The sequence below is a fragment of the Eschscholzia californica genome, unplaced genomic scaffold, assembly GCF_041429995.1.
Source record: "Eschscholzia californica isolate CP2 unplaced genomic scaffold, dmEscCali1.0.p SCAF_3, whole genome shotgun sequence".
Classification (NCBI taxonomy): domain Eukaryota; kingdom Viridiplantae; phylum Streptophyta; class Magnoliopsida; order Ranunculales; family Papaveraceae; genus Eschscholzia; species Eschscholzia californica.
Genome location: NW_028238420.1, coordinates 47,386,525 through 47,400,752, shown reverse-complemented (window position 1 = coordinate 47,400,752; position 14,228 = coordinate 47,386,525).

Here is a 14,228-nt window from a genome sequence, read left to right as displayed (position 1 = left end):
CATATTAGGCCTCTAAGATACTAACCTTTCATATTAAAGAGACGTTAATAAGGATACTAACATTTCCACAAATTTGTAAAGTTTCTATATAGACCGACACGTTTCCACGAAACATTCCCACTTTTAGACTCACCGAAGTTTCAACCAAAACCGTAGTTTCATTCCTTGATACCAGCATGTAAATTAGTCTTGGACAGCTAGGATAAAAATTTCGGAGAAAAATGAAACTCAACCATGCTACATTACTCATGTATGACATGACTCTCAAAAAATGAAAATAACGGACAATATATCTTATGAAATGATTCGTATACACATATTATGTGATGTTCAATGGTTCGTATGATGAAACATAGTATTACGAAGGTTAAATGGAGGTTCGAATATTTGTTGATGTTATCACATTTGTTCGTACCCTAGATAATATCATCTTGTATAGAGAATTTGTATTGAAATGCTTATTGTTAGATTGTTAATTCGATTAGTTTTATGAAAGCAGGCCCAACAGTTGTTTCAAAGGGATGCACAGAGAATTACCCCAGAAGCTCTTCAAGGTGTAAAAGCTGCATTAGCTAGTAGTGAAATTGAGCACAAGGCGGAAACCAAAAAGAGAGCAATTCCTCCTAAAGCGGCTGGACAGACTTGGGAAGATCCAACACTTGCGGAGTGGCCTGAAAGTATGACCTATATACTCTACATTTGTTACTATAGCAACTAACGATATTTAGAAAAGGGAGTTGGGGAGGGATTTATTTTATCATTATATGTTTCCTGACAATTTTGAAGACTATAGTTACGTAATCGTATTTAGTTTAGTTATTCGGTATTACCAGTATACCATGATTTCGAGTTTATTTTCCCTTGGGGAATAAAGTTACCATCTTATTTTAATAGCGTTATTCATTTTGTTTTGATTATCAAATTTATGACATTAACTGGTCATAGATTTGTTCTGCAGATGATTATCGCTTGTTTTGTGGTGATCTTTGAAATGAGGTGAAGGATGAGGTTTTAGCAAAAGCATTTGCAAGATTTTCCACGTTCAATATGGCAAGAGTAAGTTCCTTTCAGACTTCATGTTTATCAGTCGCATGCCGGTTTTAAGTCATTACCTCTGTACGAACAGCCTATTTAGCGTGATTTAACAAGTGCTGAATATCAACAAGATGTCTACCGATTACTAGTATTTATGTTTCATGTCTCAGATTGTGAGAGATAAAAGGACTGGAAAAACCTGGGGTTTCGGGTTTGTTAGTTTTGCCAACCCATTAGACCTTGCTGCAGCCCTAAAAGAACTGAATGGTGAGTAAAATCGCCAGCCTAGCTATTATTGAGCTTCTCAGCTTCATCTTTGACGTTCATCTTATTAGAGTTCTCATGAAGAAGACAGCTGCACCAAGTCTCATTCAACATCATCACACTGGATCAGACACAAGTATAGGTTGTTTAGTTAGTTGAGGTCGGACCAAACTTGTTTGTCTTTGATGTATTAGATAACAATCACTATTTGGTTGTTATTGGTAGTTACTTTCTGTTAGAGAATTTGTTATGAGTTTGTTACTCATCTTTTCTCTCTATTTAAACTCATGTAATTCTTTCATTTAGTTTCAATGAGAATGAGTTCAACTACATCTCTCTAGTAGCCTTTTGTTCAAAATCAATCTCTCCCCTTATTTCTTTCCTTGTGCTCCCTTTTTAAGCAACAACTTGATGTTTGAACAAAAGTTATAGTTATATACAAAATATGGCCTAAAGCCCAACAACATTGTTATACATTTATGCCCAAGTGGTCCAATTTGTTGACATAAACTCCAAAATCACGGAGGTCCCAGAGGAGGTAGTTTCCATGGTTTATTAAACTTGGTTATTAAGGTATAAATAATGTTGTTGGGCTTTAGACCATAATTTAGTTAGGCTAAAGGCCCGTTCTTTGTAAGAGTTTGAATTCGGCAGTTTCGTGCTTATCACATCTTTGATGTATCAATGCCAATGTAATGATCTATCGTAGATCATAGTCAAAAAGAAAAATCACTTCTTTTTAACTTCACATAATTGATTGATGAGAGTGACTAGACTTCATAAACTGCAATTCCTCTTGCCTTAATGAGAACTTTCTTGATGCAGGATAGAAATGTCATAATCATTTCAATGTTGAATTAAAATGTGTTATCTTTTTCGACATAGATCTGCATAGAACAAAGAAGTTTGTCGGAATCTTTCTGGCGAAGGATGACCCCTTCGCCTAGGGGTGGAAATGTTGCTCGCGAGCCAGAAACCACCCATGGATACCCGAGCCCATGACTGACCACGGGAACCCGCTACCCGTTGCGGGTAGATCCCGCCCTGCCCGATAAAATTTGGTGGGCGAGCGCGGGTAAAACCCCTTGCCCGACCTCCCGCCCGCACCCGAGTCCGATAGGGCAAGCCTGATTGGTGCCCACATATACCCGTCCATTTGTGATCCATTAGGAAGCCTAAAAGAAGCAGTCCACTTCAAATCTTCAATAAGTCGGAGAAAATGTATGCCGTTAGATGAGGGATCTCTAAGATATCGCTCATCCGTTAAATCTAGGGTTAATAACTCAACCACTACCCTATTATATATACCCCACGTTCTCCCTAAACTTCTGCCTTTTCCACTTCTCTTTCTGTCGTTCTGGTACTCTGCTAGTGATTCTCTTTCTTCCATTTATTTCTCTCGAGTTAATCTTTTTCTCTCTATCTCATTCCTCTATGAGTTTCTGATTATCTATACAAGATCTATAACTAAGACCAATACAAATTTGTAAACAAGATCTATTACTATATATAACATTAACAATCTATTGAAATATGAAAGAAGAAATGACTTGATTCCCTAAACAAACAAATAAAAAAGTGATTTAGACTAGGATGAAGAACTATGCCCGATACCCGAGCCGCTCGTTGCCCGACAACCTGACTCCTTTCGCAGGTCTGGGCGGGCTTTGGGCAAAGGAAAAATAAAAATTACCCGTCCGATCTACCCAACTACCCTAATAGTCAAAGAGAAGATCTACTCGGTCCGTCCGAGCCCGAAGTATTTTTATCGGTGGGCGCCCATACCCGGCCGATTCCCACCCCTACCTTCGCCGCAGTTTCTAGAGAGAGAGAGAGATGAGTGTTTTTTTATGAAGGTCGTCAGCCGGAAAATTTTCCGCTCGACGACCTTCATCGGAGAAGAGAGGTGAGTTGGAGAGAGGGAGAGGTGAGTTGGAGAGAGAGAGAGAGGTGAGTTGGAGAGAGAGAGAGGTGAGTTGGAGAGAGAGAGAGAGGTGAGTTGGAGAGAGAGGTGATGTGGAGAGACATGTGTGGGGGAGAGGGAAATGATGTGGAATTGAAGTTTTTTTTAATTTTATTTTGAAAAAATAAATATAGAAATGGCAGGTAGGACATTTACTTCAAAAAAGGGGGTCATATTTGAATTTACAGAAAATAAGGAGCCATAAAAGAAGTTGGTCACAAAGTAGGGGGCCAAGTAGGAATTAACTCTAAATGTATAATTGAACCTGAAGATGTCCTCTTTCAACTTTTAATTGAACCTACATTCGAGAGTTACAAATTTTTGTACCTCCAGAATTTTGGAGTTTATGTCAACACATTGGACCACTTGGACATAAATGTATAATCGAACCTGAAGACGTTCTTGTTCAACTTTTAATTGAACCTACATACTCAGAAGTTATACATTTTTATACCTCCAGAAGTTTGGAGTTTATGTCAACACATTGGACCACTTAGGCATAAATGTATGATTGAACCTGAAGCTGTGTTCTTTCAACTTTTAATTGAACCATACTCAGAAGTTATAAATTTTTATTGTTGGCACCTTTCATCTTCACCACCACCCATCAGGACAAGAAACCCCTTCTAACGAACTCGAACCATAAATTTTCATAAAGTTTGTAGATTATGTTCAACTCTATTAACCAAATCCTTGATGGTGCTTCCACTTGTTGTTCTCTGGTTAGTAATCGAGAAGTCGATTTCTCTCTGTCTTGGCTTGATTTGGACAGAGTTTCCTTTCTCTAACTTATAGAGAGATAAACTAATAAAGAATAATGATTAATCAATATTCCTTCTTTCGGGCTAACCGAGATAGGTGTTTAATGTAGTCGAGGCAAGAATAAATTCTCTTTCCTTAAGACATTTTACACCCCCGTAACAGTACCAAACGTTAGGGTGAATGCCTTCGGGATACAACGACTAACCTTTCAGAATTTTAAGATGGTACTTCTTTATTCTGAAAGCGGACGAACCTTTGTCAGTATTATGAGCTCTTTGACTAATGCGGACGATCTTCTAGATGCTTCGGAAATTCAAATTTCACTCGAGACTTCTTTCTTCCTTTTCCAGATATTCTAGTCTAACCAGAACCTCTAGAAAATACTTCTTTAATTAGATATTCTAGGCTAACCAGAACCTCTAATTGTTAGAAGGGAAGAGAAGAAGAGAAGAGAATGAATTGATTGAAAAATGAAGTGGGTTTGGTTGGTTTATATAGGAGTTGAATGGGTGCATAGTGTCTGTTGGGTTAAAAGATGTATCCATTCGAAAGGAGGGACTAAACAGAAAGAATAACTGAATATTGGAGTCGGTTGGACCCTGGGACGTCGGATCTGGCTAGAAAACTCGGGTGGAACGCCCACCGTTAGATCAGTCCCGAAATGTGCCCACAGATTTGGATGCGCGTGGTATTCGCTCAAACGACCCCTGATCTAACTTGTCCCGTTTGACGTTTCAGACCCTGACTTAACCGTTTTTTCACCCAAACTTCAAACTCGAATTTCTCATTCATCCGGAATCGGATTCGAGTAATTCTTTGCTCTAAATTTAAGAGCTCGACGAGACGAACGCAATGGCGCGTTCGGTTTCTGAGTTTGACGAGTCGGGTCGAGCCAAAATTGGCTCCGATTCCAACAATCCCCCACATGAATGAAAATTCGAGGTTTACTATATACAAACATACTATGCTGACATACTGACACTAAAAGAGCTCATATGCGGAACTTCCCTGCATCGGAAGAAGGTAGTCTTTCGACTTTGAACCTTTCCTAGTGAATAACTACAAGGTCTACAAGGACGGCAGTGAACTTATCGTCTTGAACTGAGTCCTGGAAATTGTAAACCTGAATAGCTATCACACAGCTAATCCCTTACCGACTTAGGTTCTCGGTTGTGTTCATTTCGGCCCTGAACAATCCCGAATTCATGTGTGCTTTAGAGAAGTCGGCCTAGACGACCTTCCCACGGAACCGGCATCAATTCACACACATATAGGTTATCCGTAATAAGGTATCCTGCTATACCTCACGTTAGAATCAAGTTCTAAGTTTTCGGATTCATTAAAAGCTTAATGCTTAGCCTCTCAATGCAGGCAACACTGTTATCATCCTAGGAATGGGTAAGAGATAGAAATCTCTTACAGTGTTACTGTCGAGTCAGGATATAGCTTCAGTTGCCCTTTGAACCTAGATCGTGGGATCTCCAGTCATCTAGGTAGGGTTTCACCATGCCTTTACTCATTTACTTTAGGCGTTTTTGCCACATTCCCCTTGATGATGCAATTTCAACTCTCTTGTTCACCCTTGTTCTTTACGGATCTGCCAGGTAACTTAGGATTGAGCATAATTTTAATTTATGCATTCCTTGAGAGCAATTGCTTTACGGTGCTAGTCTATTTTATTTTGAATTCTCTAGACTTACCGTATTAGCAGGGGCGTGTTTGAGGGGGTGCGACCGGTGCCGTCGCACCGGGCCCCCCTCAAACCACATAATTTTCTTATAGAGATAGGGGCCCCTAAATTCCGATTAGTTATATTAATTTAGCAGTACACAATGAAACAAGATGGTGATGTAGCTGAATTGGTAAACCTCTTGAGTGTTAACAAAGAGGTCTCAAGTTCAATCCACCCAACAGTCACTTTTTTGTTTATTTTATGAACTCGTTATTATCTCCAACTGTTTCTAACAACAACTATTTTCTTCACAAAAAAATAACAACTATTAGTTATGGTATTAAGTTATGGATAAAGTGATAAACTATTAGTTTAGTTTGTATGTTTATGAAGTCGAATACTTATTGTTCTATCTTTTCGTGGAAGGAGTGTTGTCAAATGTGTATGGTTTTTGCATAGAAGTATTTGGGATGAAAAAATACACAACTTAGAATAAGTATTCAACTTCACGGAAGGAGTTAAAATTTTTTTCTTATCGAACTTAGTTTCTTAAGAGATAATTACTAAACGTATAATGTGTGAAAAGAGTTTACGTTTTGATATCAGTGGAGAAAGGGCCCCAAATATTTTTTTCGCACCGGGCCCCCAAATTCTCGGCCACGCCACTGCGTATTAGTGCCTACGCAACAACTACTCAGGTTTATTGCGTGCACTGGCTTCAATCACAAACAAATATCCTCCAGGAAGTTCACCTACTTCATTTGCTTTCTCCAAAGCAATGTATCCATCAAGGCCTTTAGGATTACATTGTTGATCCAGCTATGCACGTCTGCCTCTGAGGATTTTGTGATATCGTAGCCCTTAGTGGTTTGTCATATCCACTGTTTTGTATCTGAGATTCGAGTGTTGTCCACATATCTTCATTTTCCTTTATGACATGTACAAACATTAATACGAGTCTGCTCAGATACCTAAGAACTATTTGTTACTCTGATAACTCTTTCTTGAATTTGTTCAAATTCAAGTATTTATGCTTATCGTGGTTTTTTGAGTGGTTATTCTACCATTCTCTGTTTAACCATGCACTTTAGATTATCAATCATGAGTTTGATTCAATCTGAAAAGCATCGAATCACATCTTCTAAAACACTTTCTTATTCCTAACTAGTATTGTCTGTTCTTTTGAACAGATGATTCACGGTTGAATCTCGTTACTTAGTTTAGGATTAGGAAGAGAAGTTCTTTTCATTTGTATTTTTCCAGATTTGTTGAGTGAATTAGACATTCACGTCATCACTTATATTCACAAACTTGATTTCTCACTTTTGTCACAACTTAGTGAATATAACCGTAGTTCTTAGCTCAATGAAACCTTATTGACCAAACATTCTTATTGGTTAAATCTGGTTTCCGAGGTACTCCATAATTTCCCTCTTCTCACGTCATTATGACGTTATATCTTCAGGGGAATTTGGAGTTCTATATGCCATTTTATTTCTTTATAATTGGCTTTTCGGTTCCTTCTCGGGTCCCCCCCACATTTTAAGAGTATTTCCTCTTATTCGTCAATTTGGGTGGAATCTTATACTATTGCATATAGGGTACCGTTCAGATATGTGATAATATCTGCCCCCACAGTTCTAGGGTAACCATTGGATTCTCCTCTTTAACAAAACTATTTCCGTACACAATTTCTTTAGTGTAGTGTGTTTAGTTTTGTTCTATAACATGATGATTTATGATCATTAGAACCTTGAGATATAGTACAAGGTGAGTTCCTCTTTTAACTCTTTCTTAAGTTATATGTCGTAATCATATATACTCTCTTGATAGATTTAAACTGTCGCATGATCATCAAAGTTATCATTCCCTATTTTGTCCTTTATCGTTTCTAGATTTCGTTCATACTCTTGAATCGAAAATCTTACCAAGACCCTTGAATTTATTATTCGAGTCACGTTTAGACCGAATGATGTAATATTCAACTTTACGTCTTATCAACCTTAATTCTCTTGTCTATCCAAGAAGATTAGGTTACTATGAGGATTTATAAGGACTATTCTGTAATGATTAGGGACCTCCTTACAAAGACTTAAGGATTTATTTATAATAACTCCTGATCTCGAGACCTTTCAGCCAAGGTCCTTCCGTTTAACACATCTGAGGATTCCTTGTAACTCTTAGACAGGCCTCAGGACCTTCTAGAGAAGTATTTACCGCCTGAATATGTTATTCGAAATAACTTACTTTCTCGAATTTTGCATTCTTCGACAACTTTGTATTCGAGAATGTTTCACGGAATTTTCATTATCTCAGACCGATGATTTCTTTCGAACAGTTCATCGTTTCGTAACTATTTGTAATATTCTGTCGTTGACCTTGACCTTGTCTAACCGTTTAGGTTTTGACATTTGTCTTGACATACTTCTCCGCTAACTTATGCGGTTGTCATCTTCGATTCGTCATCGAATTGAACCTGTAGGATCATGTATTCATCATTGATCGCTCTCTGTATTCTCGATATACGGTTTCACACCCAGTATTTATGTCGATACTTGGTGGTCAAGATGTCGCTTAGTTTTTCGATGTCTCTGTTATCGAGAAGATATTTTAAGAGTCATTAACTAAGTCAACATTTATGGTCACCATGGGTTGAACCTTATTTCTGTTCATGGCTAGTAATAGATTTTAGTGAAATACTTCACAAAATCCATCGAGATTAGATTGATCATCGATTTTTAATCTCCACTGATCGAGTTTTATCCCTTCTAATGTTCTGTGCTTTCATTCTACCAAAAGAGTCGCCGTTTGATGAACTATGCCATTCTTGGCGTATATCTCGGCGAAAGGAGATTCATACTAGTCGTTTCTTAAAGCCTCAATCTTTTTACAAAGTTGAGTTTCTACTTTGATTTTATAAAGCTCGAACTTTTCGACTGCTTCATCCTTACACTTTAGTAAGTAATATAGCAGAAACAAGTGGAGTCATTGATGAATTACCTTTTTCCACCTTATGTTTGAACCATTCTTAGGTTATAGGGTTCATTGTGAATTAAGTCTAAAGACTTTGAACAACGTTTTAGTCATTTTGACTATGCACATGTTTGACATGTACGTCTTGAGTAAATTTCGAGTTTCGGAATTTAACTCCAAGCTCATTAATTTCTTTAATGACTTATTATTCACATATCCTAATCTTTCGTGACAAATATTGGAGGACTCAACAATATACGCATAATTATTAATTTTATTAATAATAGGTGCCTTCGGCATTACATGGGTAACATTTAATTGAAATAACCCCCCACATAAGTGGCCCTTTCCAATATACATCATTTTCTTAAATATGATAACGATATCTGACAGAAAGATTAGTCTGAACCCGTTCTCACTTAAAAGGGAACCAGAAATCAAGTTCTTTTGATTTCCTGAAGCATGGAGTACATCGGTCAAAGTCACCTCTATTTCGGAAGTGAATTTTAACACGATCTTTCCCCTTCCTTTGACTTGGGTGGTCGAGCCGTTTTCCTTGAATAAGGTCTCTCCTTCGGCTACCTCTGTATAGGAAGAGAATAGGCTTTTGTCACTACAAACGTGATGATTTGTCTTAGAATCGACCCACCATCTCTGGTTGTTAACCAGGTTATCTTCATGTGCCTCTGCACAGAGGTTCATCTTATGAAGTATATCAAACGCCTTTTCGAATTCAGTAATCATTAGACGGTGATTCCGATTTTCGGTGTCTTTTGCTAATGAAGCTTGGTTATCGGCTTTTTCCCCTTGACTGTCATATGTGGAGCGACAATCTTTGGCTAGGTGGCCTCGCTTTCTACATTTGTAGCATTAGACAGGCCTTTGCCTTTTCCTCGACTTGCCTCTGTTTTGAGATGGACCCTTCCGCTTCAGAGCGAAGTCAGTTCCTTTGAACATCTCTGGGTTTTCTACGTATGTGGTGTTAGGCTGAAGAACCCGTAGGGTTGTTCTTGTTCTTGCCATTTTTTCTGAAACACACATAAAATAACCCAGATCAATATCTTATAACCAGAGAAATAATTGTTATATAAAATGTCTTAAGATTGTTGTTCTCTGGTTAGTAATCGAGAAGTCGATTTCTCTCTGTCTTGGCTTGATTTGGACAGAGTTTCCATTCTCTAACTTATAGAGAGATAAACTAATAAAGAATAATGATTAATCAATATTCCTTCTTTCGGGCTAACCGAGATAGGTGTTTAATGTAGTCGAGGCAAGAATAAATTCTCTTTCCTTAAGACATTTTACATCCCCGTAACAGTACCAAACGTTAGGGTGAATGCCTTCGGGATACAACGACTAACCTTTCAGAATTTTAAGATGGTACTTCTTTATTCTGAAAGCGGACGAACCTTTGTCAGTATTATGAGCTCTTTGACTAATGCGGACGATCTTCTAGATGCTTCGGAAATTCAAATTTCACTCGAGACTTCTTTCTTCCTTTTCCAGATATTCTAGTCTAACCAGAACCTCTAGAAAATACTTCTTTAATTAGATATTCTAGGCTAACCAGAACCTCTAATTGTTAGAAGGGAAGAGAAGAAGAGAAGAGAATGAATTGATTGAAAAATGAAGTGGGTTTGGTTGGTTTATATAGGAGTTGAATGGGTGCATAGTGTCTGTTGGGTTAAAAGATGTATCCATTCGAAAGGAGGGACTAAACAGAAAGAATAACTGAATATTGGAGTCGGTTGGACCCTGGGACGTCGGATCTGGCTAGAAAACTCGGGTGGAACGCCCACCGTTAGATCAGTCCCGAAATGTGCCCACAGATTTGGATGCGCGTGGTATTCGCTCAAACGACCCCTGATCTAACTTGTCCCGTTTGACGTTTCAGACCCAGACTTAACCGTTTTTTCACCCAAACTTCAAACTCGAATTTCTCATTCATCCGGAATCGGATTCGAGTAATTCTTTGCTCTAAATTTAAGAGCTCGACGAGACGAACGCAATTGCGCGTTCGGTTTCTGAGTTTGACGAGTCGGGTCGAGCCAAAATTGGCTCCGATTCCAACACCACTTTCTCATGATTTTTGATAAGGTGGTTCTTGGAGTTTCTTCATCATAAATTTTGATGTGCTAGAAATTGCAATATATTCCTTGGTCTGACTACCCCAGATCCTTCATCCAATTCTTCAACTAGGTTCATAGTTTTGAGTCGATTTAAGTTCTATTTTACATATGTAAGAACACAAAACCAACAACTGAAACCAGATCTTCCAACAGAAAGAAAAAAAAAAACTGAATCAATTAGGTAGGGAAAAAATGAATAGAGAATATGAAGAAGAGTAAGAAGATGAGAGAGAAATTGAAATTAAGTAGAGGCTGAAACTGTCAAATCTAATGATGAGATTCTGTCATACTCTAACTGAAAATCCAAGGGTAAGGGGAAAATGAGGTCAAACGAAAACACTGTGGGTCCTGGACTGTGGTTGGAATCTGTGATGTTCAAGCCCATTACTCATTAGGCTAAGGCCGACTGCCCTCGGACTGCCTTAGTCTGTGGGTCGCTAAGAGTGAGGGCGGCCCAAGAGTAAAAATAGAGGGATACCTATAGACGCACCAAATTTATTTTTGTACGACTCTTGTCAATTGTTGATTTTAGGTCGATCTAAACAAGGAGATTTACATTTATATTCATATTCGAGTTATATTCAAACAATAAGACCAAAATAACCACTTTACTTCCTTCCCTTCCATTCCTTTTAGGGTGTGTTTGATATCTCCTATTTCCATGAAAATAAAAGAATTTTCATGTAAATAGATACTTCCACTGTTTGATACGAAGTATAATTCCATGATTTTAGTTCCCTAGGGAAGTTATTTCCATGAAATAGTCAACTTTTAATTCCTTGCCTCCCCGTAGGAATTAGTTTCCGTAGAAAGTCAAAAATCAAAATAAAATATTTTAATATATACGGATACTCGAAATCTAATATTTATCTCCATATATGTTCAAAATGACATTTTTACCCATAAAATTTAGCAAAACAAACTCTTACTTGCATTGAGCAAAAGATAATTTTGTCGTTCTTACCAAATGATATGTTTACAGAGTTGTCAAACGTCATTTTAGTTTTATATATCCAAAATTACATTTTTATCTTTTTATAATGATAAATGGGTTTTGTAAAGCTGGGTTTATACGAAAGAAGCTAGTGAATTGTTTTTAGAAATGACAAAGAAAGGTTGGTTACCTACCGGATGAACACATACTCTAATTTTGGGATATTTTCGGAAGAATAAGGTTGGTAAGTAAGGCAATGCAGCTTTTACATGAAATGACTTGGAAGGGCTATTCGCCTTCAGCAAATATTGCAGGTATGATCGTGGATCTATTATCGAAGGATCGGTTAGGTCCCGAAGGCATGGATGCACTGCCGAGGTTAAATCCAAGTAAAAAATAAACTTGATATGTGACAAAGTGTTAAGTAGGCAACCCCACTTTTTCAACTTCAAAATCTAACTCATTCACCTCTAAACCCTATAACTCTGTTCTTATTCGTCAAACACATTGAGAGTCATGCAGTCACGATAAGGTTCTTAAAGGACTGTGCGTTCATCTGGTGGTGTCGTTGTGGTGGTGGTGGTAGTGTTGTGGTATGTGGTGTAGTGTTGTGGTATGGGGTGGTGGTGGTCTGTGGTGGTAGTGTTGTGGTGGTGGTGTACTGGTGCTGTGGTTTTGTGGTATGTGGTGTAGTGTTGTGATATGGGGTGGTGTAGTTTGTGGTGGCTATGGTGGTGGGCGGTGTTGAAACATCTGAATATGGGACAAATTCTTTTTCCAGAATCAAGAAGGCATAAGCATCATTTAGTACATTCCAGAAGCTGCTTGTTTTGAAGTCTGAAATGAGTCGACTGTTTTTTTATTTTTAATTGATTATACAAGAATTCATCTTTATGAAGCTGCTTGTCGAGGAAAAGAAACTCCCGAACATCGGCTTGCTGCTATTTGAGCTGAATCAAGACATGGCATTGATGGCAACAAAAGAGAAGCTGACATTTTAATGGCCAAGGCTTTACAAGAAATGCTCCACCAGTGGAATTCTTTGGGCAGCATCAGTCTGAACTTCAGCAAGGGACTGAGGACCACCAGAAGGATCTCTTGAAGAGGTGCATTGCTGCAGAACCAAAGCATGGTCAGAAATGGCAGACAATTTCGAAAGCTGTAGAAAACTCTCACCAGCCAGTAGATTTCATATTGAAGAAAGCAGTTGTTGCATTGGTGAAGGAAGAGGATGAAGCGGAGAATGGCAGGAACTAGTCTTCTTGTAAGTTTTCACGTATTTCGGCTAGTTGTATTTAATGGTTGTTTGATTGTGTTTCTTTCTAATGCTTAGTCAGTAGAACTATGTGATGGTATTAAAACTATGTGATGAATGCCCTAGACTCTTGAGTCTAGACATGTGCTCCCAAACACAAAAAACATGCTTTCTGATCTCATAAGCATGGTACTCCATGTTTCGTACTGAAGGAGCGAAATGTTTTTTTCTTTCTAGATCACAACCAACATGAAACTCCACTTGGAATTTCCTCGTCTGTATCTCGGTTGAAGGAAAATATCTCAATGGACGTTATGTATTCTTCTCTCATTGTCTAATCCCTTGAGACCTTTATACTTTGTATTAACTATTAAGTGGATCATGTTAACAATTGTCTGTTTTTATAATTGTTGAATCATTCATGCTCTGTGGCATTGGTAATTTGGGGGTATTCGGCTGACTGATGAGGACAATCTATGAACAGAGCAACAAAGCTCAGTACAATAGCTGACTTCAACATAATCTATGATCCGTTGTGGTTTAGTAAGGTAGCATGTCCGAACTATTCAACCCATTCAAGCGTGGCCGAACTATTCAACCCATTCAATCCTCCTGCTAGTTCATTTGCCCTCGTGGGTGCGTTTCCCTTATGTAGGTAAGCACACATAAACATGCGTGTTTTAACAGATGAAGCTTTATCTTTAATTGTTAGAAAAGACAGATCAAAGTTAACTTTGATAAAAGCCTGAAGTTGCGTTTTCCCACGCTGCGTTAGGATGAGCATGAGGTTTCTGTGATGGCCTCTTCATGACTGTATTGTATTGCCATGAAATCCTTTGTTCTATGCAATAAATAGTTGATGGTGAAAGAGGAATTTTTGAATTTGATTTCGCATTTGTGCTCCTTCGAAAACCACAATGCTATTCCAACTTGAGTAACAAGTGTTACTTGAGAAGTATCCTGGAAGCTTAAACCACTGTTTAGAGCTTGGAACCAGTCTTGAAAGATGTGTTAAAACTTTCTTTAGAGATCCGCCGGTTGAAAGTTTACTAAAATAACTAGGATTATCACTTCTGCCTTACCTACGTAAAGGGAAGGTGCACATCTCACTCTTACATTTGAATTGTCGTTCACTAGTTTATAGTTAGACGTGTAACGATAATGGAACGTTAAGGGGTGTCATGAGGATTAATCACTTGGATCAACATATTTATAGTTAAACGACTAATTCTATTATTTTT